At 37.1% G+C, this 24,906-nt stretch overlaps 1 long non-coding RNA gene across 2 annotated transcripts in view; it reads left to right on the top strand.

Moving 5' to 3' along the window:
- Nucleotides 1–14,368: 14,368 nt before the first annotated feature.
- The window catches only part of LOC131119106 (uncharacterized), a 103,569-nt gene continuing 93,031 nt past the window's right edge, over nucleotides 14,369–24,906 (top strand). For both annotated transcript variants that reach the window (XR_009126245.1, XR_009126239.1), the window contains exon 1: nucleotides 14,369–14,537. This is a non-coding gene — a long non-coding RNA (uncharacterized LOC131119106). The remainder of the gene's footprint in view (nucleotides 14,538–24,906) is intronic.

Here is a 24,906-nt window from a genome sequence, read left to right as displayed (position 1 = left end):
AAGTCACACTGGAGTATAAGTCGCACAAGGCCAAAAATGTATAATTAGGTAGAAAAAAAACATACATAAGTCGTACTGGAGTATAAGTCGCACAAGGCCAAAAATGCATAATGACTTATATTCCGGAAAATACGGTATATAAATTTACATATAAGTCGCTCTGGAGTATAAGTCGCAGGAACAGCCAACCTAGTTCCCCCTCACTGTGTCATGGTTGGAAGAGTTCTTGTTTCCCATAAGCGTTCATAATTGGCAACTTCCCAAAAGAATGTGGTTTTCCCATAAAGTGTTCATCTTGACACAGACGCCGTCCCACCTCTGTTTATTCTCTGATAATCCCTGAGTATACAAAACGTTGGCAGTATGATCGTCTCCTGCCTGCGTCTGTCCGTGTCATGTCATGTGACTGTACATGACATACATCATCACAGTCAGATTCACTTAGTTAATAGTTAAGTTCTCCATTTGTTGTGTGTTCTCTTGCAATTGCATGGGTCAGCTGACAGATGGCAGCAAAGCTCCAGGACAAAACCATTTTAAACCTTGTACTTTTCTAATTCAAGTTCAACTTCTACTTACTTGTCCTAGTTTACATTAAGCATCTACGATTCCATTCTTGGACGAGTGGTTAGCATGCAGGCCTCACTGCTAGAAGACCTGAGTTCAATTCCACCCTCTGCCATCTCTTTGTGGAGTTTGCATGTTCTCCCCGTGCATAGGTATGAATGTGAGTCTATACACTACCGCTCCAAAGTTTAAGGATGACTTGGGAATATTTTTGTCCAGTCTGAGATATGGCTTTTTCTTGGCAGTACAGTTCTTGGAAGTCCAGGATCCTGAAGTGGCCGCTTCACTGTTGATACTGACACTGGTGTTTGACGGCTACTATTTAGTGCAGCTGCCAGGTGACGACCTGTGAGGCGTCTTTGTCTTAAACTACACACTCTCAGATATGTGTGCAGCGTTTTTGTGTCCTTGTTAGACCCAGTTTGTGCTGCTCTCTGAAGGGAGTAGTTAACAGCATGGTAAGAGATTTTAGTTTTAGTTTTAGTTAATCTATTAGCCTTATAAAATGACGAACTTGGATTAGCAGCCATACCAGGAGATTGATGCAGAGGACTAGTAAAGGTTGCCGACCCCTGCTCATGACCATGCTCCCGTACGACCGACTGTATTTACCCTGTCAAGTAGTGTTTACGTCTTGTACACAACAATAGTACGCAAAAATTACATTTTGCGAGTGAGGGAGGGGGTAAAATGGCTGTTTTGATAGTAAAGGTTGCCGACCCCTGTGTTAATAAGTTACTTTTAGATTTACTGTTTATTGTTTACTTCCAGAGAAAAGTACGTCAGCTTTGTCATGTAGGTGAAATTGATTTTTTTTTTGTATGAAAATGTGTTTTTTGGGGGGAAAACACACTCTCAGATGTGTCTTCTTGCACAGTTGTGCAGCGTTTTTCCGTCCTTGTTAGACCCAATTTGTGCTGCTCTTAAATGCTTGTGAAATGGATACAAATGTTTGTGAAATAGAAAAAAATTGTTTATGAAATGCATGAAAATTTTGTTTTTCTTTGGAAAACAAAGAAATTTGCAAGTGATCCCAAACTTTTGAGCGGTAGTGTATGTGCCCGAAAACAGCTGGGATAGGCTCCAGCACCCCCCCACGACCCTCGTGAGGATAAGCGGTAGAAAATTTAATTTTTCACTAGCATGTATGCTAGTGGAAAATTTTATTTTTCACCAGCATGTATGCTAGTGGAAAATTTTAATTTTTCACCAGCATGTATGCTAGTGGAAAATTTTATTTTTCACCAGCATGTATGCTAGTGGAAAATTTTAATTTTTCACCAGCATGTATGCTAGTGGAAAATTTATTTTTTCACCAGCATGTATGCTAGTGGAAAATTTATTTTTTCACCAGCATGTATGCTAGTGGAAAATTTATTTTTTCACCAGCATGTATGCTAGTGGAAAATTTTAATTTTTCACCAGCATGTATGCTAGTGGAAAATTTTAATTTTTCACTAGCATGTATGCTAGTGGAAAATTTTAATTTTTCACTAGCATGTATGCTAGTGGGAAATTTTTATTTTTCACTAGCATGTATGCTAGTGGAAAATTTAATTTTTCACTAGCATGTATGCTAGTGAAAAATTTAGCTACCAAGCTAAAAATTTAACTCCCAAGCTAAATAGCCGATGACAATGTGCTTGTGGAAGCTGCTTTCAACTGTGTTAGCATTGCGACTGTTGTTTATAGAAGAAGTAAGGAAAAGTTTTGCAGGAAGTGGCAAAAAAACGATAAGCAAAATTAAAACAAAACTGCACACCCGGTGAGCGCTGCTTTTCTTTTACTTAAAAAAAAAAAACGAAAAAAAAAATCGACTTTCCGAAGTATGAAAGCTTCCATCCTTTAGAGTGTTTGCATTTTGATCAACTTTTTAAAAAGGCAAACTTTTCTAGCTTAAGCTGAGACGGCTAATTTAACAGCAAGCAAACACGTGCAGTGTGACTGGCGGCGTTGAAAAGAGGATCAAGGATTCTTCCAATTCTTTCAATTCTTCCTCGGCCAATGGCGCCGCTCCTTCCTGACCCCCGCTACGAGTTCCCGCTACGGGGGTATTTGTTCTGCTTGTCAAATTGGGAGCGGCTGGTATTAAAGAGATCAGCGTATTTGCATGTCGCCACAATGGTTGATTCGCTACTTCCTCTCCCAGCTCGTGGAAAGCAGAGACGCCGGTCGTCATTAGGGCATCGCCGCCACCGCCGCCGCAAATTAAATTGTGCCACTTTGGTGCACAAACACACTTTGTCGTATCTCGGATCTTGGCATAATTCATCTTCCAGCAACAACGCAGAGACACAAGTCCTGACCTCAAAAACCCGAAAGGACAGCATTTTAACGGTCGTATTTATACATGCAGGGTTTCTCTGCTTCGGCCTTCAGGGACTGTCAACACCGTCTCAACTACTAGTTTTTTTTGAGAAATTTTGCCTGCTTATAGTTTTTTTTTGTTTTTGTTGTTTTTTTTTAATTTTTTTAATTTTTTTAATTTTATTTTTACTACTATTTTTATTTATTTTTATTTGTACTCCGGGTTCCTCCCACACTTTTACAATCAGTAACTGTTACATTTGTTCACTTCCTGCTTTCCTAATATAGTTGAAGTTTTTTTTTGGTTGTTTTTTTTTTTGGTTTTGTTTTATTTTTTAAATTTTTTTATTTTTATTTTTACTACTATTTTTATTTATTTTTATTTGTACTCTGTTTTCCTCCCACATACCAAAAACATGCTATATTAATTGGTAATGGTAATGGTTTAATTTCATTTCAACATGCATCAGATTACAATTGAATGCATCCCATAATCAGTTCCCAGTTCCACATGTCCAAAAGGAGTAGGAAGAAGCAAAGCTTATCAAATCCTACCCCTCCATCTGGTACTTTTACAATCAGTAACTGTTACATTTGTTCACTTCCTGCTTTCCTAATATAGTTGAAGGTTTTTTTTGTTTGTTTTCTTGTTGTTTTGTTTTTTAATTTTGTAATTTATTTTTTTCATTTTTTTATTTTTTTAATGTTTTAATTTTTTATTTTTTTAATTTTTTAATTTTTTAATTTTTTTAATTTTTTAATTTTTTAATTTTTAAATTTTTTTAATTTTAATTTTATTTTTACTACTATTTTTATTTATTTTTATTTGTACTCTGGTTTCCTCCCACATTCCAAAAACATGCTAGGTTAATTAGCCACTCCAAATTGTCCATAGGTATGAATGTGAGTGTGAATGGTTGTTTGTCTATATGTGCCCTGTGATTGGCTGGCCACCAGTCCAGGGTGTACCCCGCCTCTCTCGCTTGAGGACAGCTGGGATAGGCTCCAGCATCCAGTAGAAAATGAATGAATGAAAAATGTACAAATAGCAAATACACAGTAGAGCAAAAATATTAACAATATAATAGCAAATCAAGCAAAAACCTCCATTTTGTGCTGTTGCGCAAGAGATGTTGTACAATATATACATACTGAATGATTAAATAATGCAATTATTTGAGTATATATTAATTACAGTACATTTCTTGTCGATATAAACTACTTTTGAAACTTCGTTCTTGCAGTTGCGTTGAAGTGCCGCCAGATGGCAGCAAAGCACCAGCACAAATCACACGTTCAACGTTCCTCTTCAAATAAGGACAATCGCTATTTCTACTTTTCAAAAGTGAAAGTCGTGACTTTAGGAGTTAAAATTAAGACAAAAACACAAATGAAGGATTAATGTCGGACTCTGAGTCGGCTATGAAACTATTGGACATCTTTTCAAGGTGAAAAGCTATTTAACGCTCATTCATTTTCATTAATGACATGCTAATAAATTGCTTTTAATCATCGTGATTAACCAATCAAAGGCATAGACTTAGTTGCCCCAAGGATGCGACCAATCAGGAATGGAGCTGCGTGTAAAGAGCAGCTGGGGGGCGGGGCTTATCAGAGCCTGATGGATGGCTGTCTCTTGTGTCCTCTCAGCTGTGTTGACAGAATGCAGAAAATGATGATTTAGTAGGTGAGCGTTTATTCACGCCATGTCCCTGGATGAATGAAGATCAAATTAAAGCTTTATGAGCTCGTCTGCCTATCCTGACGTTTATATGAGCTGTGGGCTCCGCCACGCTGTGATTTACGTTTACGGCGGCGCCGCGGGCAAGGAAAGAAAACATTCAATGAAGTAGCCTGAAATCATATTCTAATAATGATCTGTCAGAAGCGGCACACGTATCGTAGACGTCATGCCAGGAATTAGGAGGTCAGAGGTCAAGTGGTGGGACAGGAGGTGACCTAATGCAGCGTGGATGAAACTTTCTGTGAAGAGGAGCACTCTAGGCATGAAATAGCACCCCTACAGTCACCTTTACACTCCTATTACCCAATATAGTCGACACAATTAAAGAAAATAATCAGTTTAGATATAGAAAACTTGTCTCTGACAGTATAAATACAGTTTGTAACATTATCAGAGCCCTCTAGGCGTGAAATAGCACCCCTACAGTCACCTTTACATGCCTATTACCCAATATAGTAGACATAATTATAGAAAATAATCAGTTTAGATATAGAAAACTTGTCTCTGACAGTATAAATACAGTTTGTAACATTATCAGAGACCTCTAGGCAGGAAATAGCACCCCTACAGTCACCTTTACACTCCAATTACCCAATATAGTAGACATAATAAAATAAAATAAAGCGTTTAGACATATAAACCCTGTCTATGACAGTATAAATACAGTTTGTAACATTAGCAGAGCCCTCTAGGCATGAAATAGCACCCCTACAGTCACCTTTACACCCCTATCCCCCAATACAATAAACATAATTAAAGAAAATCAACAGTTTAGACATATAAACCCTGTCTATGACAGTATAAATACAGTTTGTAACATTATCAGAGCCCTCCAGGCATGAAATAGCACCCCTACAGTCACCTTTACACTCTTATTCCCCAATATATTAGACATAATAAAAGAAAATAAACAGTTTAGACATAGAAAACTTGTCTATGACAGTATAAATACAGTTTGTCACATTATCAGAGCCCTCCAGGCATGAAATAGCACCCCTACAGTCACCTTTACACTCCTATCCCCCAATATAGTAGACATAATAAAAGAAAATAAACAGTTTAGACATAGAAAACTTGTCTATCATAGTATAAAAAAGTTCATAACATTATCAGAGCCCTCCAAGCGTGAAATAGCACCCCTACAGTCACCTTTACACTCCTATCCCCCAATATAGTAGACGTAATAAAATAATCAGTTTAGACATGGAAAACTTGTCTATGACAACATAAATACAGTTTGTAACATTATTAGAGACCTCTAGGAATTACATAGCACCCCTACAGTCACCTCTACACTCCTATCCCCCAATATAGTAGACATAATAAAAGAAAATAAACAGTTAAGACATGTTAATACCTAAAAAATAAATACAGATTGTAACATTATCAGAGCTCTCTAGGCATAAAATAGCACCCCTACAGTCACTTTTACACTCCTATTACCCATAAGAGACATAAAAAGAGCACTGCTATTGAGTATTGTAGAGTACTACATACTTTATCATCACGTCAACGTCTTTGAATGATTAATGTTGGGAAAATTAATCCGGAAATAATCCACAAAATCAGGGAAATGGCAGTAAAAGGCAGAAAAGTGGTCTTAGCATGGACGTTGTGTGTGTGTGTGTGTGGACTCCAATGGAGACGTGAAGAGGGAGGGGGGGAATCGAACCCACGATACAAATGGTCTCCCTTAGCTCAAGATGAACCTTTTTGTCGTCCTAATTAGCATCGGCGAGCTCTGCATGTGCATCTGTTTGCTTCAGTTAGCCTCTGTTTGCTGTTCATTTGCTTGTTGTTTGCTGTATAAAAAAAAAAAAAACCAACCCATTCATGTTCTCCTTAATTAGCTCTTGTTAGCTCTCTGCAAACATCGGGTAGCCACCTTTTAACCCTTAATGTGTACAAATATACGTCAGACATCTTAATTCACGCCGCGTGCATGACCGGATTGGGGGGGGGGGGTTGAGACGCAGCCGCTTGATGGCAGTGAAGCATCGCGGTAGAAAGCGAAATGCAATTGTCATAAAAGATGGCGAAGGATGGCGAAGGATGAGGAGGAGGCTGGGAGGAGAACATCCATAATGTATGCGAGCGGCCCGAGCCAAACGCTGGAGGAAGATGCATATTTACCACGGCTGTGATACTAATGATGACACAAATGCTGAAAGACCATCACAAGTGACACACACACATAAACACACACACACAACTTCCTGTCCGTCAGTCCAACTGAACTAACAAGCACACAGAACCAGAACCGACAATAAGTGGACAAAGTACTTAGACCTGTTGGCGTGAATTAATAACAACAAGAAAATGACTTCCTGTGTTGTGTCTTGGACTGATAGAAGGACTTCATTCCGATGGCCCCGAGTTTGATCTCCATTCTCTCCTTTTTTTTTTGAAGCGGAACGCTCAAAGTCAGGCCTTATTAAAAACTTTTTCCTCTCTGAAGTCAGGTGGACTGTCTTTCCCAACGCGACAAAGACGATGCGATCTGAAAAGGCATCCGTGGGATTTAAGAACCACCAGGAAGTGGAAGTGAGCTAGCGCTAACTTGGCTGACTTTTAGCTTTTAATGTTTTCTGTTTAATCACGGCGGCGGAACCTATAGTCAACTTTACACTCCCATCCCCAAATATAGTAGACATAATAAAGGAAAATAAACAGTTTAGACATAGAAAACCTGTGTATGACAGTATAAATACAGTTTGTAACATTATCAGAGCCCTCTACACATCAAATAGCACCCCTACAGTCACCTTTACACTCCTATTACCCAATATAGTCAACGTAATAAAAGAAAATACACAATTTAGACATAGAAAACTTGTCTATGACCTTCTAAATACAGTTTGTCACATTAGTAGAGCCCTCTAGGCGTGAAATAGCACCCCTACAGTCACCTTTACACTCCTATCCCCCAATATAGTAGACATAATACAAGAAAATACACAATTTAGACATAGAAAACTTGTCTATGACCTTCTAAATACAGTTTGTAACATTATCAGAGCCCTCCAGGAATGGAATAGCACCCCTACAGTCACCTTTACACTCCTATTACCCAATATAGTAGACATAATAAAAGAAAATAACAGTTTAGACATATAAAACTTGTCTATGACAGTGTAAATACAGTTTGTATCATTATCAGAGCCCTCTAGGCATGAAATAGCAACCCTATAGTCACCTTTACATGCCTATTACCCAATATAGTAGACAACTTGTAGAAAACTTGGTTAAGACAGTATAAATACAGTTTGTAACATTATCAGAGCCCTCTAAGAATTAAGTAGCACCCCTACAGTCACCTCTACACTCCTATCCCCCAATATAATAGACATAATAAAATAAAATAAACAGTTTAGACATAGAAAACTTGTTTATGACCTTCTAAATGCAGTTTGTAACATTATTAGAGCCCTCTAGGCATGAAATAGCACCCCTACAGTCACCTTTACACTCTTATTACCCAATATAGTCGACGTAATAAAAGAAAATAAACAGTTTAGACATGGAAAACTTGGTTGTGACAGTATAAATACAGTTTGTCACATTATCAGAGCCCTCTAAGAATTAAGTAGCACCCCTACAGTCACCTCTACACTCCTATCCCCCAATATAATAGACATATTCAAATAAAATAAACAATTTAGACATAAAAAACTTGTCTATGACCTTCTAAATGTAGTTTTCTAACATTATCAGAGCCCTCTAGGAATGAAATAGCAACCCTACAGTCACCTTTACACTCCTATTACCCAATATAGTAAACATAATAAAATAAAATAAACAGTTTAGACATATAAAACCTGTCTATGACAGTATAAATACAGTTTGTAACATTATCAGAGCCCTCTAGGCATGATATAGCACCCCTACAGTCACCTTTACACTCCTATTTCCCAAAATAGTAGACATAGAAAAAGAAAATAAACATGGCGGCAGCCTCTCACCTTAAGTGACGCCTCGCAGCCACACGTCGCCCGTTAAAACGTTCAAATCCCGACTCACTCTCCAAGATGTCACCATAACCCCGATGAAAAGAACGGACGCATGGAGGCAGCGTTGTTACAGTGTTCCTGGATTGATGTCGAAAAGCGGGGTTGGGGGGTGGAGTGGGGGGGCTGCCAAGGAAAATGTCGCTTATTGACGGGGATTGTTGACTGGGAAACATTTGTTTCTCCACGGAGACGTCATCTGTCATCGCCAAACACGAGCCGTGCTGATTAAAGAGGACGTAATAATGCTTGGTATTCTCCCAGGCAAACAAGCGGCGTGCAGGATGGAGTCAAACATTCCTTCAAACACAAAAAAAGAAAGACTTGGCAAGAACGTAATTACACTGCTAGAAATCAATGGAAACATCATATTAGATCACATAAAACATGCTGTACTTTATGCTCTATTAAAGTCATCATGCATGTGGGCTTTACAGTTTTACTACAGCCCTACTTCATGTCATGTGTTATATTCTAAATATTATTACACTTTTTGTATATAAAACCTGTCTATAACCTTCTAAATACAGTTTGTAACATTATCAGAGCCCTCTAGGCATGACATAGCACCCCTACAGTCACCTTTACACTCCCATCCCCCAATATAGTAGACATAATAAAATAAAATAAACAGTTTAGACATAGAAAACTTGTCTATGACAGTATAAATACAGTTTGTAACATTATCAGAGCCCTCTAGAAATGAAATAGCACCCCTACAGTCACCTTTACATGCCTATTACCCAATATAGTAGACATAATAAAAGAAAAAAAAGTGTTTAGACATATAAAACCTGTCTATAACCTTCTAAATACAGTTTGTAACATTATCAGAGCCCTCTAGGCATGACATAGCACCCCTACAGTCACCTTTACACTTCTATTACCCAATATAGTAGACATAATAAAAGAAAATAAACTGTTTAGACATATTAAACCTTTCAATAACCTTCTAAATACAGTTTGTAACATTATCAGAGCCCTCTAGGCATGATATAGCACCCCTACAGTCACCTTTACACTCCTATTACCCAATATAGTAGACATAATAAAAGAAAATAAACAGTCTAGACATAGAAAACATGTCTATAACCTTCTAAATACAGTTTGTAATATTATCAGAGCCCTCTAGAAATGAAATAGCACCCCTACAGTGACCTTTACACTCCTATTACCCAATATAGTAGACATAATTAAAGAAAATAAACAGTTTAGACATATAAAACCTGTCTATGACCTTCTAAATACAGTTTGTAACATTATTAGAGCCCTCGAGGCATGACATAGCACCCCTACAGTCACCTTTACACTCCTATTACCCAATATAGTAGACATAATAAAAGAAAATAAACAGTATAGACTTATAAAACCTGCGTATGACAGTATAAATACAGTTTGTAACATTATCAGAGCCCTCTAGAAATGAAATAGCACCCCTACAGTGACCTTTACACTCCTATTACCCAATATAGTAGACATAATAAAAGAAAAAAAGTGTTTAGACATATAAAACCTGTCTATAACCTTCTAAATACAGTTTGTAACATTATCAGAGCTCTCTAGGCATAAAATAGCACCCCTACAGTCACCTTTACACTCCTATTACCCAATATAGTAGACATAATAAAAGAAAATAAACAGTTTAGACATAGAAAACATGTCTATGACTTTCTAAATACAGTTTGTAACATTATTAGAGCCCTCTAGGCATGACATAGCAACCCTACAGTCACCTTTACACTCCTATTACCCAATATAGTAGACATAATAAAAGAAAATAAACTGTTTAGACATATAAAACCTGTCTATGACCTTCTAAATACAGTTTGTAACATTATTAGAGCCCTCTAGACGTGAAATAGCACCCCTACAGTCACCTTTACATGTCTATTACCCAATATAGTAGAAATAATAAAAGTAAATAAACAGTTTAGACATATTAAACTTGTCTATGACCTTCTAAATACAGTTTGTCACATTAGTAGAGCCCTCTAGGAATGACATAGCAACCCTACAGTCACCTTTACATGCCTATTACCCAATATAGTAGACATAATAAAAGAAAATAAACAGTTTAGACTTATAAAACCTGCGTATGACAGTATAAATACAGTTTGTCACATTATCAGAGCTCTCTGGGCATAAAATAGCACCCCTACAGTCACCTTTACACCCCTATTACCCAATATAGTAGACATAATACAAGGGTACAAGGTCTACTTTGTCTCAAACCGAGTGTAAAATATTCCATTCCTATCAGTAATCAGGCCTCTCTTCAGTTTGATTCTTTTCTGTTATCCGAGTGTTTATACCAGCATTTTTTTTTTCTATTGCATTCAAGTGTGAAGTAACAGCATATTTTAGGTGTTGTCTTGCGGCTACAACAAGGGCTCAGACCTCCACCAAGGCGTTAAAACACGTGTCAACTTGACAAAGCAATTAATGAGCGATGATACGCTTTTAATAACTACAAGGAAGTTCATCAAGGCAACAACGTTGTAAGAAGGTTCCTACATGACAAGCTGGCGTTTGAGAGATACGGGAGTACACACAACGCGTCTCCACGCGTCTAATCTGAATTTAGAGGCAATATTTCAATTGCGGTTAAATATGCAATACCGATTTTACCACATTTATATACCTTTTGTGTATTTTTGTATGCAAGGAGGACTGGAACAAATTACTATTTGACCAACTGTACTTGTTGAATTACACTAATTAAATATCATGACATTACTAGAGTATATGGCCCAGCAAGGTGTCCTGTATTCAGGCGCATGCTCCGATCAACCGGGGGTGATGTAATGGTTTAATTTCATTTGAACATGCATCAGATTACAATTGAATGCATCCCATAATCAGTTCAGAGTTCCACATGTCCAAAAGGAGTAGGAAGAAGCAAAGCTTATTAAATCCTACCCCTCCATTTGGTACTTTTACAATCAGTAGCTGTTACATTTGTTCACTTCCTGCTTTCCTAATATGATTTAATTTAATTTCGTTTTGTTTACTTTAGTTTTGTTTACTTTAGTTTAGTTTTGTTTACTTTAGTTTACTTTACTTTAGTTTACTTTACTTTAGTTTACTTTACTTTAGTTTACTTTAGTTTTGTTTTGTTTACTTTAGTTTACATTACTTTAGTTTTGTTTACTTTAGTTTTGTTTACTTTAGTTTCGTTTACTTTAGTTTGTTTACTTTAGTTTTGTTTAGTTTCATTTACTTTAGTTTTGTTTACTTTAGTTTTGTTTACTTTAGTTTCGTTTACTTTAGTTTTGTTTACTTTAGTTTTGTTTACTTTAGTTTTGTTTACTTTAGTTTCGTTTACTTTAGTTTCGTTTACTTTAGTTTCGTTTACTTTAGTTTTGTTTACTTTAGTTTTGTTTACTTTAGTTTCGTTTACTTTAGTTTCGTTTACTTTAGTTTCGTTTACTTTAGTTTACTTTACTTTAGTTTACTTTAGTTTAGTTTACTTTAGTTTCGTTTACTTTAGTTTTGTTTTGTTTACTTTAGTTTACATTACTTTAGTTTTGTTTACTTTAGTTTCATTTACTTTAGTTTCGTTTACTTTAGTTTCGTTTACTTTAGTTTCGTTTACTTTAGTTTCGTTTACTTTAGTTTCGTTTACTTTAGTTTTGTTTACTTTAGTTTTGTTTACTTTAGTTTTGTTTACTTTAGTTTCGTTTACTTTACTTTTGTTTAGTTTTGTTTACTTTAGTTTCGTTTACTTTAGTTTCGTTTACTTTAGTTTAGTTTTGTTTACTTTAGTTTACTTTACTTTAGTTTACTTTAGTTTCATTTACTTTAGTTTTGTTTACTTTAGTTTTGTTTACTTTAGTTTTGTTTACTTTAGTTTTGTTTACTTTAGTTTCGTTTACTTTAGTTTTGTTTACTTTAGTTTCGTTTACTTTAGTTTCGTTTACTTTAGTTTCGTTTACTTTAGTTTCGTTTACTTTAGTTTTGTTTACTTTAGTTTTGTTTACTTTAGTTTCGTTTACTTTACTTTTGTTTAGTTTTGTTTACTTTAGTTTCGTTTACTTTAGTTTCGTTTACTTTAGTTTAGTTTTGTTTACTTTAGTTTACTTTACTTTAGTTTACTTTAGTTTCATTTACTTTAGTTTTGTTTACTTTAGTTTTGTTTACTTTAGTTTTGTTTACTTTAGTTTTGTTTACTTTAGTTTCGTTTACTTTAGTTTTGTTTACTTTAGTTTCGTTTACTTTAGTTTCGTTTACTTTAGTTTTGTTTACTTTAGTTTCGTTTACTTTAGTTTAGTTTACTTTAGTTTCGTTTACTTTAGTTTCGTTTACTTTAGTTTCGTTTACTTTAGTTTACTTTACTTTAGTTTACTTTAGTTTCGTTTACTTTAGTTTTGTTTACTTTAGTTTTGTTTACTTTAGTTTTGTTTACTTTAGTTTCGTTTACTTTAGTTCCGTTTACTTTAGTTTTGTTTACTTTAGTTTCGTTTACTTTAGTTTCGTTTACTTTAGTTTTGTTTACTTTAGTTTCGTTTACTTTAGTTTTGTTTACTTTAGTTTCGTTTACTTTAGTTTTGTTTACTTTAGTTTTGTTTACTTTACTTTTGTTTACTTTACTTTTGTTTACTTTACTTTTGTTTAGTTTTGTTTACTTTAGTTTCGTTTACTTTACTTTAGTTTAGTTTAGTTTACTTTAGTTTCGTTTACTTTAGTTAGGTTTAGTTTCGTTTACTTTAGTTTTATACCGCTTATCCTCACAAGGGTTTGGGGGTGCTGGACTTTGGGCGAGAGACGGGGTACACCCTGGACTGGTGGCCAGCCAGCCAATCACAGGGCACATATAGACAAACAACCATTCACACTCACATTCATACCTATGCACAATTTGGTGTCGCTAATTAACCTAGCATGTTTTTTTTTTGGAATGTTGGAGGAAACCGGAGTACCCGGAGAAAACCCCACGCATGCACGGGGAAAACATACAAATTCCACACAGACATAGCCGAGGGTGCGATTGAACTCGGGTTTCCAAGATGTGTGTGCTAACCACTAGACCCACGTGCTGCCTGCCCGGAATTATAATAATTCTTCCATATAATGATGTGTACACACAGTACTGCAGTACATTGTGTTCATTCATTGATTTGGAAGAATAACTACCTCCATGCCGTGGATAATCCAGACTGACACACAAACAAGAAATGATAAATAAATGAATAAATAACCTTGTATGGATGTGCATGCCACGTCCTTGCCAGAGGGGACAATTTAGTGTGATTTAGTCGGTGAATAAGCCTTATTTTCTCCAATAATACCAACTACACCAATTAGCCTTTCCATTTCAAATGATTTCCTGATATGTGAGTCACAGCCATGTCGTGACTTGCTTTTTTTTTTTTTTTTAAAGTCAATTTCACTTAGAGAACTCTGCAAAAAAAAAATCATTTAACATGAAACAATATGAAATCTTGCAGTAATTACAACGTTGCATTCATGACGCTCGAGAGTCACTCCAGTCACACTCACATTAGAAAAGACGAAAACATAAAGTTCAGGTGTCAGGTGTAATTTAGAGGCGTGACAAGCGTTTAAGGAGGTTTAGCCCCCCCCCCCCATGTAGGGCTGCCGTTCCTTGATTGGTAGTAATATCTGCCATCCCAGATACTAAGTCAACACAACTTGCGGTTTTATATCAAAGTTTTATGAAGTGAGAAAATAAATCCAAACCTACATGCCTGCAGAACTTAACTCTAACTTAACTTTTCAGGACTCCAGCAAACCACAGTGAGAGCCGTTATCCGGAAATGTTGAAAACATGGAACCGTGGTGAACCTTCCCAGGAGTGTGCGTCCAAACAACAGCTACGGCTCATTGAAGAGGTCACAAAAGACCCCACAACGACATCCAAAGAACTCCAGGCTTCACTTGCTTCAGTTAAGGTCAGTGTTTTATAAGTCCACCGTAAGAAAGACACAAAAACGAGTCCCAAGACCGAAACCACTTTAAGGCTCGTCTCAATTTTGCCAGAAAATACTCTGACAAGACAAAAGTTGGAACTTTTTGGAAGGTGTGAGTCCTGTTACATCTGGCGTAAAAAAAACAACAGTAAAATATGGTGGTGGTAGTGTGATGGTCTGCTGCTTCAGGACCTGAAAGACAAAAGTTGAAACTTTTTGGAAGGTGTGAGTCTCGTTATATCCGGTGTTAAAAAAGAGTAGTAAAATATGGTGGTGGTAGTGCGATGGTCTGCTGCTTCAGGACCTGAAAGACTTGCCGTGGAAAAACAAAAGTTGGAACTTTTTGGAAGGTGTGAATCCCGTTACATCTGGCGTAAAAAAATTCCATTCCAAAAAGTTCCAACTTTCGTCTTTCCACGGCAAGTCTTTCAGGTCCTGAAGCAACCGACCATCTCACTAACACCACCATATTTTACCTTTCTTTTTTTACGCCAGATGTAATGGGACTCACATTCCAAATTCCATTTTACTGTTCTTTTTTTTCTGTGGAAAGACAAAAGTTGAAACTTAGTAAAATATGGTGGTGGTAGTGCGATGGTCTGCTGTTTCAGGACCTGAAAGACTTGCCGTGGAAAGACAAAAGTTGGAACTTTTTGGAAGGTGTGAGTCCCGTTACATCTGGCGTAAAAAAAAGAACAGTAAAATACGGTGGTGGTAGTGCGATGGTCTGTTGCTTCAGGACCTGAAAGACTTGCCGTGGAAAAACAAAAGTTGGAACTTTTTGGAATGTGTGAGTCCCGTTACAGCTGGCGTAAAAAAACCAACAGTAAAATATGGTGGTGGTAGTGCGATGGTCTGCTGCTTCAGGACCTGAAAGACTTGCCGTGGAAAGACAAAAGTTGGAACGTTTTGGAAGGTGTGAGTCCCTTTACATCTGGCGTTTAAAAAAAAGAACAGTAAAATATGGTGGTGGTAGTGCGATGGTCTGCTGCTTCAGGACCTGAAAGACAAAAGTGGAAACTTTTTGGAAGCTGTGAGTCCCATTACATCTGGTGTAAAAAAAAAAAAAGAACAATAAAATATGGTGGTAATGTGATGGTCTGCTGCTTCAGGACCTGAAAGACAAAAGTTGAAACTTTTTGGAAGGTGTGTGTCCCGTTACATTTGGAGTAAAAAAAAAGAACGGTAAAATATGGTGGTGGTAGTGCGATGGCCTGCTGCTCCAGGACCAACTTTTGTCTTTCTACGGCAAGTCTTTCATGTCCTGAAGCAGCAGACCATCACGCTACCACCACCATATTTTACCTTGAAAAAAAGAACAGTAAAATATGGTGGTGGTAGTGCGGTGGTATGGTCTGCTGCCGTTCTGACGAGATAGAAACCCCGTGAAAGTGCACGCCGGCCCTTTAAAGAAGGAGCGTCAGCGGCGGCAGCTCCGTCCTCAGCGCTCACTCGAGCGCACATGAATAATAAAAAACCTGCACTGAATTATTAATTCAGATTTTTGCACACAATCTGCGGCGGCCATTAGGCAGATCTGTGATGGATCTCATTTAATTTGGACAGATTAGATGGATCGGCCCACCTGCTGAGGTGATTACAGTCAGATCATCTGGATTTGAAAGGTTACACTCAGATCCATATGAATGAGGACCGCGTTTGTCTTTCCTTTACGATAAACGCTGCAAATGTCATCTCCCATGATGGGAAGATCTTCTCTCAAGATGTGTGTGTGTGGGTGGGAGTGGTGTCCCGACCCCCCAGGCCCCACCCCCTTCGCCAACCTACCGAAAGGTCGCGGTTCAGACGACACGGCCAAATGAGCGCGCAGATATCCACTTATCTTTTGAAAGCCCGCAGACGAGGTAATCGTCTCCGTTGTGACACCTCGGCCGAGCGCTGATTATTCCGCCTCTTCCCGGCCGCCACCGGGGCGGGATTTAACGTCCAGATGAGTTTCCCTCGCCTTCATCTTTACAAAATATGAAGCTAAGTGAGAGGAAGAGGCTTTTTTAACGCTACACAACACACGGAGGAATAACGGTCACGCCGGAAAAAATTCGACATTCCTCACAGGCAAACATAAAACGCATCTCAGGAAGTCGGGAACAGGAAAGCCGCTTTGAAAGTTGGAAGATTGTCATCATTTAATCTCCCTTGGGTGGCGAAACAAGCGTCCACCAACTTCCATTGTAGTGTTGTACTGTTGCACGGGTGTCCAAAGTGTGGCCTCCGGGCCAATTAAATGAAAAAAAATAAAAAAAAAAAAAACAGCAAAAATTCAGCAGTCATTTTCCAAGAGTGAAGTTGAAATATTAGCATAAAAAATATTTTTCCAGAATAATGTAAATAATAATAATAACAATAATCTTATTTTCATAATATTTTTTCAAGTTGTGTTATAAAAAAATAAACAAAACAACAAAAATTGTAAAAAGTTATGCTAAGGAAAAAAGTTGTGTTATGAAAATGAAGTTAAAATATTATGGAAATTTCAAAATGACATGAAGAGAATTTACAGGAAAAAAGTAGTATTATACTGTTGCACGGGTGTCCAAAGTGTGGCTCCGGGTCCATTTGCATTCTAAAAATGTAATTTAACAAAAAAAAATAAAATAAAAAAACAGCAAAAAATCAGCAGTCATTTTCCAAGAGTGAAGTTGAAATATTAGCATAAAACATATTTTTCCATAATAATAATAATAATAATAATAATAATAATAATAATAATAATAATAATAATCTTATCATAATTTTTTTCAAGTTGTGTTATGAAAATGAAGTTAAAATATTATGGGACTTCAAATAATAATAATAATAATAATAATAATAATAATAATAATAATAATAATAATAATAATAATAATAATAATAATAATAATAATAATAGCATATTTTTTCAAGTTGTATTATGAAAAACAAAACAACTAAAATTGTAAAAAGTCATGCTAAGGAACAAAGTTATGTTATGAAAATGAAGTTAAAATATTATGGGAATTAATTCAAAATGACATGAAGATTTAATTTATAGGAAAAAGTTGACATATAAAAATAGTTCACAAACAAATGGAAAAAGAGCTGTAATTTTAAGAGAATAATGTCAAATTATGAGGAGAAAAAAGTCCCCCGAAAATTGCTCAAAAGTTTGGGATCTTTTGCAAATTTTTTGGTTTTCCAAAGAAAAGAAAATTTTCATGCATTTTGCGAAAAAAAAAAATTATTTCCCAAATATTTTTATCCATTTCACAAAATGAAAATGAATGAGAATTAAAAAATCTAAACTAAAACTAAAATCTCTTACCATGCTGTTAACTACTCCCTTCAGAGAGCAGCACAAATTGGGTCTAACAAGGACACAAAAACGCTGCGCAAATATCTGAGAGTGTGTAGTTTAAGACGGTAATGTATAGCATAGCTACTTCCACCTTTGTCAACCAATTCAAATCATTCCAACATCAAAATGTTCTACTTATTCTGGATCTATTTTACCCAAAATAATATTTTTCCCAAAATTCCATATTTTCCAAGCAGAAATACCCTTTGATCTTAATAACGATGACCAATTAAAATCATTCCAACATCAAAATCAGCACATTTAGGACATCCAAGACACAAGAAAAAGGTGTTTTTCCGAAAAACAAACTTCCCAATTAAAATTTTATGAACTGTGAAAGCAACCAGAAAACCAACAATTTTCCATATATTCCGAAAAATTCCCACTTTCCCTGTAACTCCACTCTTTACTTTAACTTTTGCCGTAGTGACAGAGAAGGAAAGGGGCTGCTTCTCCGCTTGGACAATCTTTCTAGCAAGCGTCTCCGAGTCTTTATCCTCCAGTGCAGATGATCTCCTCCTGCTCTCCTGACACCTCCTCCTCGCCTTCATCGTGCTCTGATCAGAGGAGCTGTTCAACTCCCAAAGCAAATCACAGAAAGGAGGAGGCAGCTCCCCTGAGGCAGCGCGGAAAAAGCCTGAAAAGCATCAATTAACATGTCAAAGCAGCCTGAGGAACCCTTCTTCCACAATCCTCCGACACCCGCTGTGGAAATATGGAAAAACAAAACAGCTCCAATATGTCTCCAAAGGAGAGAGGAGGCGTCACGAATCACAGAAACGGCGTCGGTAAAAAATGACGCTTTAAAAAGGAATATTTAAATCCAATTAAACTTAGAGATGCTTACTCAAAGTCTGTGCCGAAAGGAACAAAGTAACCACACCGAAAACACTACGTCGATATCGGGGACTTACTTCGGTGCTCGGGTTAATAGTTATTAGGAATTTAGTATCACGGAAATGAAGTAAAAAGGAAGTTTGATTCCTTGTTTTGATTCAGGTTCCTCAAGCTTGATTCCAAAGATGTATCTGTACGTCTTTTGAAAATGTTTTTTTTTCAATATTGAGGTGATGATGCAACTCCACAATAATGGATGTCGCTTTTACAAGGATGAAGAGTCTTGAACCAGTCATGATGTGCTATATATATCACTATATTGACACTTACTATGGTACCCATAATGGCATTGGATGCTCATATCACCTCGAAAAAAATTAAAATTAAAATTAAAATTAAAATTAAAATTAAAATTAAAATTAAAATTAAAATTAAAATTAAAATTAAAATTAAAATTAAAATTAAAATTAAAATTAAAATTAAAATTAAAATTAAAATTAAAATTAAAATTAAAATTAAAATATATTAGCAAAGCAGGAAGTGAACAAAAGTAACAGTTACTGATTGTAAAAATTAAAATTAAAATTAAAATTAAAATTAAAATTAAAATTAAAAATAAAATTAAAATTAAAATTAAAATTAAAATTAAAATTAAAATTAAAATTAAAATTAAAATTAAAATTAAAATTAAAATTAAAATTAAAATTAAAATATATTAGCAAAGCAGGAAGTGAACAAAAGTAACAGTTACTGATTGTAAAAATTAAAATTAAAATTAAAATTAAAATTAAAATTAAAATTAAAATTAAAATTAAAATTAAAATTAAAATTAAAATTAAAATTCCAAAACTGAGACGTATGCGGCTGAAAGGCGTATTTTAATTTTAATTTTAATTTCAATTTCAATTTCAATTTCAATTTCAATTTCAATTTCAATTTTAATTTTAATTTTAATTTTAATTTTAATAAAAAACAAAAAACTAAAATTATATTAAAAAAGCAGGAAGTGAACAAATAAAATGTATTATTATTATTATATTGAAAATTATTATGGTACCCATTATGTCATTGCATGGTCATATCACCTCGTACTTGGGTATGTGCCAAAAATAAATAAATAAAAACAAAAAAATAATAAAAAAAATACAAATAATTATATTAAGAAAGCAGGAAGTGAACAAATGTAACAGTTACTGATTATAAAAGTACCAGATGGAGGGGTAGGATTTAATAAGCTTTGCTTCTTCCTACTCCTTTTGGACGTGTGGAACTGGGAACTGATTATGTGATGCATTCAATTGTAATCTGATGCATGTTCAAATGAAATTAAACCATTACCATAATTTAGGTATAAGATTCAACACCAAAACACAATCTAAAAACAGAAAAAAAGTCAGAATTGAACATTTGCCTTTTCTTATTTTATTCCTGGTATTTGTACTAAAATATACAGAAGAGAACTGGTCACCAACTTTGGATCCTTATTAAATATGTTACGTTCCGCTGGGTTGCAACAGAGGTAATAAAAGTAATATGTTGTAATCGATACACTTGTTTCTAAACACTAGCTCAGTATATTACTATTTGTATAGTACTAGTATATGACAGTTGGCGGAAAAGATGCTCCTAGAAAGCAAAGAACATTCCGTCAGTGGAACACAAACGTGTGACTGTGCCGGTTTGGAGGACAGGAAGTGATGCTTTTCCAGCAAACAGAAGCCTGCAGGGTGCAAGCGTGTGTGTGTTTTTGCGAGCGCTCGGCTTTAACATCCATCCGTAACGAAAGCGTCACTTCTAAAGGTTAAATAAAAAGCCGCCACGCAGATGTTCCTCTTGACACGCGCCATGATCCCGTCACAAGATCAGTTGGAAAAGCAAAACCTGGAGCTTCGGCTCGGCTTTATCACAGGAAATCATCAGCCTTTAATAGTTTTTTAATGAGTTTGTGGAATGCACTCCGGCGACAGGCAAGTGCGCAGAGACCGACCGAGGCTGAATAATGTATAAGGGCATAGGTAGCGCTAATGAAAAGATGATGAGAGGCATTCCTGAGAGACAATGAACGGTCCGGAGGATGGCAGTCAAGAAAAGTTGAAAGAAAGGCCCAATTAATCTTCCTGTGCTTATAGAAGAAATTAAACAAACGGTAGGGAAAAAGGGACGGGACGGAGCGGGATGAAGAATGGGAAAAAGGTGAACAAAGAGATTCCTGACTGTGTTTTAATGATCGCGTCTTTTCAAACTTTGACAAAGAAAACCGAGAACAAAAAAAAGCTCAACTTTGACAACTGAAGAAGGATGAAACCTTCCGAAACGTAAGATCTTGTGAAGGATGTTTGTGCTTTAAAAAGTTACTCATTTCCCTGAAAGAGAGGAATCGTTAAGGAAAGGAGCCATCGGGGCACCAGAAGTTGTCGATTTGACTTGGAACCATCAAAGGAACGCTCAAGGGAACTGAGAACCAGGAATCTTGAAGACACTTCAAGAACCATCGGGACCTTTCACCTTCAGGACTACAACACTTTAAGGCACCTTTATCAAGAACTGTCTGGCACAAATAGCAAGACACTATCAACCACCAAGACACAGAACTATCAGGTTTGAGGAACCTTGGTGACACCTTTAAGAGACATGGAACCATCAAGAACCATTTAGTATGAGGAGTCCTTAAGACATTTGGAACCATTTGGCACAAAGACGTTCAAGAGCAGGAACTTTTTAGAGCACTCTGAACCATCAGGTACTTAGAGTAAATCCTGTATGACACAAAGAACCACTGGATACCATGAACCTTTAAGACCCTGGTTACCATCAGGTTTGCGGAACCTTGGTGACACCAAGAACCTTTAAGAGACATGGAACCATCAAGACAAGCTGGACCATCAGGCACTCAAATCTTTCAGGACACTAGGAACCATTGAGCACGAGGAATCCTTAAGACACTTGGAACCATTTGGCACAAAGAACTGAAGATCCTTAACTTTTTAGAGCACTCTGAACCGTCACGTACTTATGGCACTAAGAACCACTGGATACCATGAACATTTAAGACCCTGGTTACCATCAGGTTTGCGGAACCTTAGTGACACCAAGAACCTTTAAGAGACATGGAACCATCAAGACAAGCTGAACCATCAGTCACTCAAAGACCCTGCTAACCATCTGGTTTGATGAACCGTGACATCAGGAACCTCAAGAGTACAAGAAACCATCAAGTTCACCCAAACCATAAGACACCAAAGTCCTTTACGATGCAAAGAACCGTTAGGTACCAGGGCCCTTTAAGACCCTGGTTACCATCAGGTCTGAGGAACCCTGATATCATCAGGAACCGTTACGGGCCAATCATTGAGTACTAGGAATCTTTAAAATACTTGGAACCAAGTTGCACAAAAGTTCATTAGACACTGAATACTACAAAGACACAAAACTCTCTGGTTGTCGGAACCATTAAGACCCTGGTTTGATGAACCGTGACATCAGGAACCTCAAGAGTACAAGAAACCATCAAGTTCACCTGAACCATAAGACACCGAAGTCCTTTACGATGCAAAGAACCATTGGGTACCAGGGCCCTTTAAGGCCCTGCTTACCTTAAGGTCTGAGGAACCTTGATATCATCAGGAACCGTTATCGGCCAATCATTGAGTACTAGGAACAAAGACATGAAACTCTCCGGTTTTCAGAACCATCAAGACCCTGCTAACCATCTGATTTGATGAACCGTGACATCAGGAACCTCCAGAGTACAAGAAACCATCAAGTTCACCTGAACCATAAGACACCGAAGTCCTTTACGATGCAAAGAACCATTGGGTACCAGGGCCCTTTAAGACCCTGCTTACCTTAAGGTCTGAGGAACCTTGATATCATCAGGAACCATTATCGGCCAATCATTGAGTACTAGGAACAAAGACATGAAACTCTCCGGTTTTCGGAACCATCAAGACCCTGCTAACCATCTGATTTGATGAACCATGACATCAGGAGCCTCAAGAGTACAAGAAACCATCAAGTTCACCCGAACCATAAGATACCGAAGTCCTTTACGATGCAAAGAACCGTTGGGTACCAGGGCCCTTTAAGACCCTGGTTACCATCAGGTCGGAGGGACCTTAATATCATCAGGAACCGTTACGGGCCAATCATTGAGTACTAGGAACAAAGACACAAAACTCTCCGGTTTTCGGAACCATTAAGACCCTGCTAAGCATCTGATTTGATGAACCATGACATCAGGAACCTCAAGAGTACAAGAAACCATCAAGTTTACCCGAACCATAAGATACCGAAGTCCTTTACGATGCAAAGAACCGTTGGGTACCAGGGCCCTTTAAGACCCTGGTTACCATCAGGTCAGAGGGACCTTAATATCATCAGGAACCGTTAAGGGCCAATCATGGAGTACTAGGAACAAAGACACAAAACTCTCCGGTTTTTGGAACCATCAAGACCCTGCTAACCATCTGATTTGATGAACCATGACATCAGGAGCCTCAAGAGTACAAGAAACCATCAAGTTCACCCGAACCATAAGACACCGAAGTCCTTTACGATGCAAAGAACCGTTGGGTACCAGGGTCCTTTAAGACTCTCGGAGCTGTCAGGTACTGGAACTGGACACTATAAACTGACAGATGCTAGCAATCTCCAGGCAGGAAGTAAGTTAGGAAAGGTAGAAGGAGGTCAGGAAGAAAGGTTTTAGGATTTCCTCTGTCCTTGTTTTTATCTGTCCATTAACTCTTCATTCCATCTTCACACATGAAAAAGAACCATTGGGTACCAGGGCCCTTTAAGACCCTGGTTACCATCAGGTCTGAGGAACCTTGATATCATCAGGAACTGTTACGGGCCAATCCTTGAGTACTAGGAATCTTTTAAATACTTGGAATCAAGTTGCACAAAAGTTCATTAGACGCTGAATACTACAAAGACATGAAACTCTCCGGTTCTTGGAACCATTAAGACCCTGCTAACCATCTGGTTCCATCAGGAACCTCAAGAGTACAAGAAACCATCAAGTTAACCCGAACCATAAGACACAGAAGTCCTTTACGATGCAAAGAACCGTTGGGTACCAGGGTCCTTTAAGACCCTGGTTACCTTAAGGTCTGAGGAACCTTGATATCATGAGAAACCGTTACGGGCCAATCCTTGAGTACTAGGAATCTTTAAAATACTTGGAATCAAGTTGCACAAAAGTTCATTAGACACTGAATACGACAAAGACACAAAACTCTCCGGTTCTCGGAACCATTAAGGCCCTGCTAACCATCTAGTCCTTTACGATGCAAAGAACCGTTGGGTACCAGGGTCCTTTAAGACTCTCGGAGCTGTCAGGTACTGGAATCCTCCATACCATGATAGTCCTAATCATCGGGCACAAAAAACTTTTATGACATGAGGAACCATCATGACAGATGCTAGCAATCTCCAGGCAGGAAGTAAGTTAGCGAAGGTAGAAGGAGGTCAGGAAGAAAGGTTTTAGGATTTCCTCTGTCCTTGTTTTTATCCGTCCATTAACTCCTTATTCCATCTTAAATCCTTCCTAAAAATCCTCAAAATGTAATCATATTTCATGCAAAGGTGTTATTCCTTTTATAAGTGTCAAATATTAAAGAAATTACTCTGAAAATGACTTCAAGCGCGCGTCAGCTAGCAGGTCAGGGGTGGTTAGCACGGTTCCGCCTGAGTAAAAATACATTTATGCAAAATAAAGCACATGAAAGCGGAGAATTTAGGCCTCCCGTCTCGGAACTTTTTGAGAAAATATGACAAAAACCTTCTTGTCTCAGCTGGCTAAAGACAGCCAGATTAGCCTCATGCTAATTCCCGCGTCAATCCTGAGCTGATTTACCATCTCGGCTCTTTTTTTTTTTTTTTTTTCTTGCAGACGCCTGCACAGGTGGACCGTCGGCACACTTTGGATAAATCCAGCTGGCTTAGTGTTAATATTGTTCTCTCTGACTTATCCTCCATCATTTCTCCTCTCGCTCTGGATGAGGCTGTGGCCCCCCTGGCGCCTGGGGGGCATTGCTGCCATCTTTTATTATTTATGAATCTGATTAATAATCTGCCGTCCTGCTGCAAGGAGAGAATAAGATCCATAACTGCGCCCAGAAGAGAAGCAGCGTCTCACTTGTAATTCCACCTCCATGTGCAGAAAAGGAGAAAAAGAAT

The sequence above is a fragment of the Doryrhamphus excisus genome, chromosome 2 (genome assembly GCF_030265055.1).
Source record: "Doryrhamphus excisus isolate RoL2022-K1 chromosome 2, RoL_Dexc_1.0, whole genome shotgun sequence".
Taxonomy (NCBI): domain Eukaryota; kingdom Metazoa; phylum Chordata; class Actinopteri; order Syngnathiformes; family Syngnathidae; genus Doryrhamphus; species Doryrhamphus excisus.
This window is presented reverse-complemented; position numbering and strand designations above follow the sequence as displayed.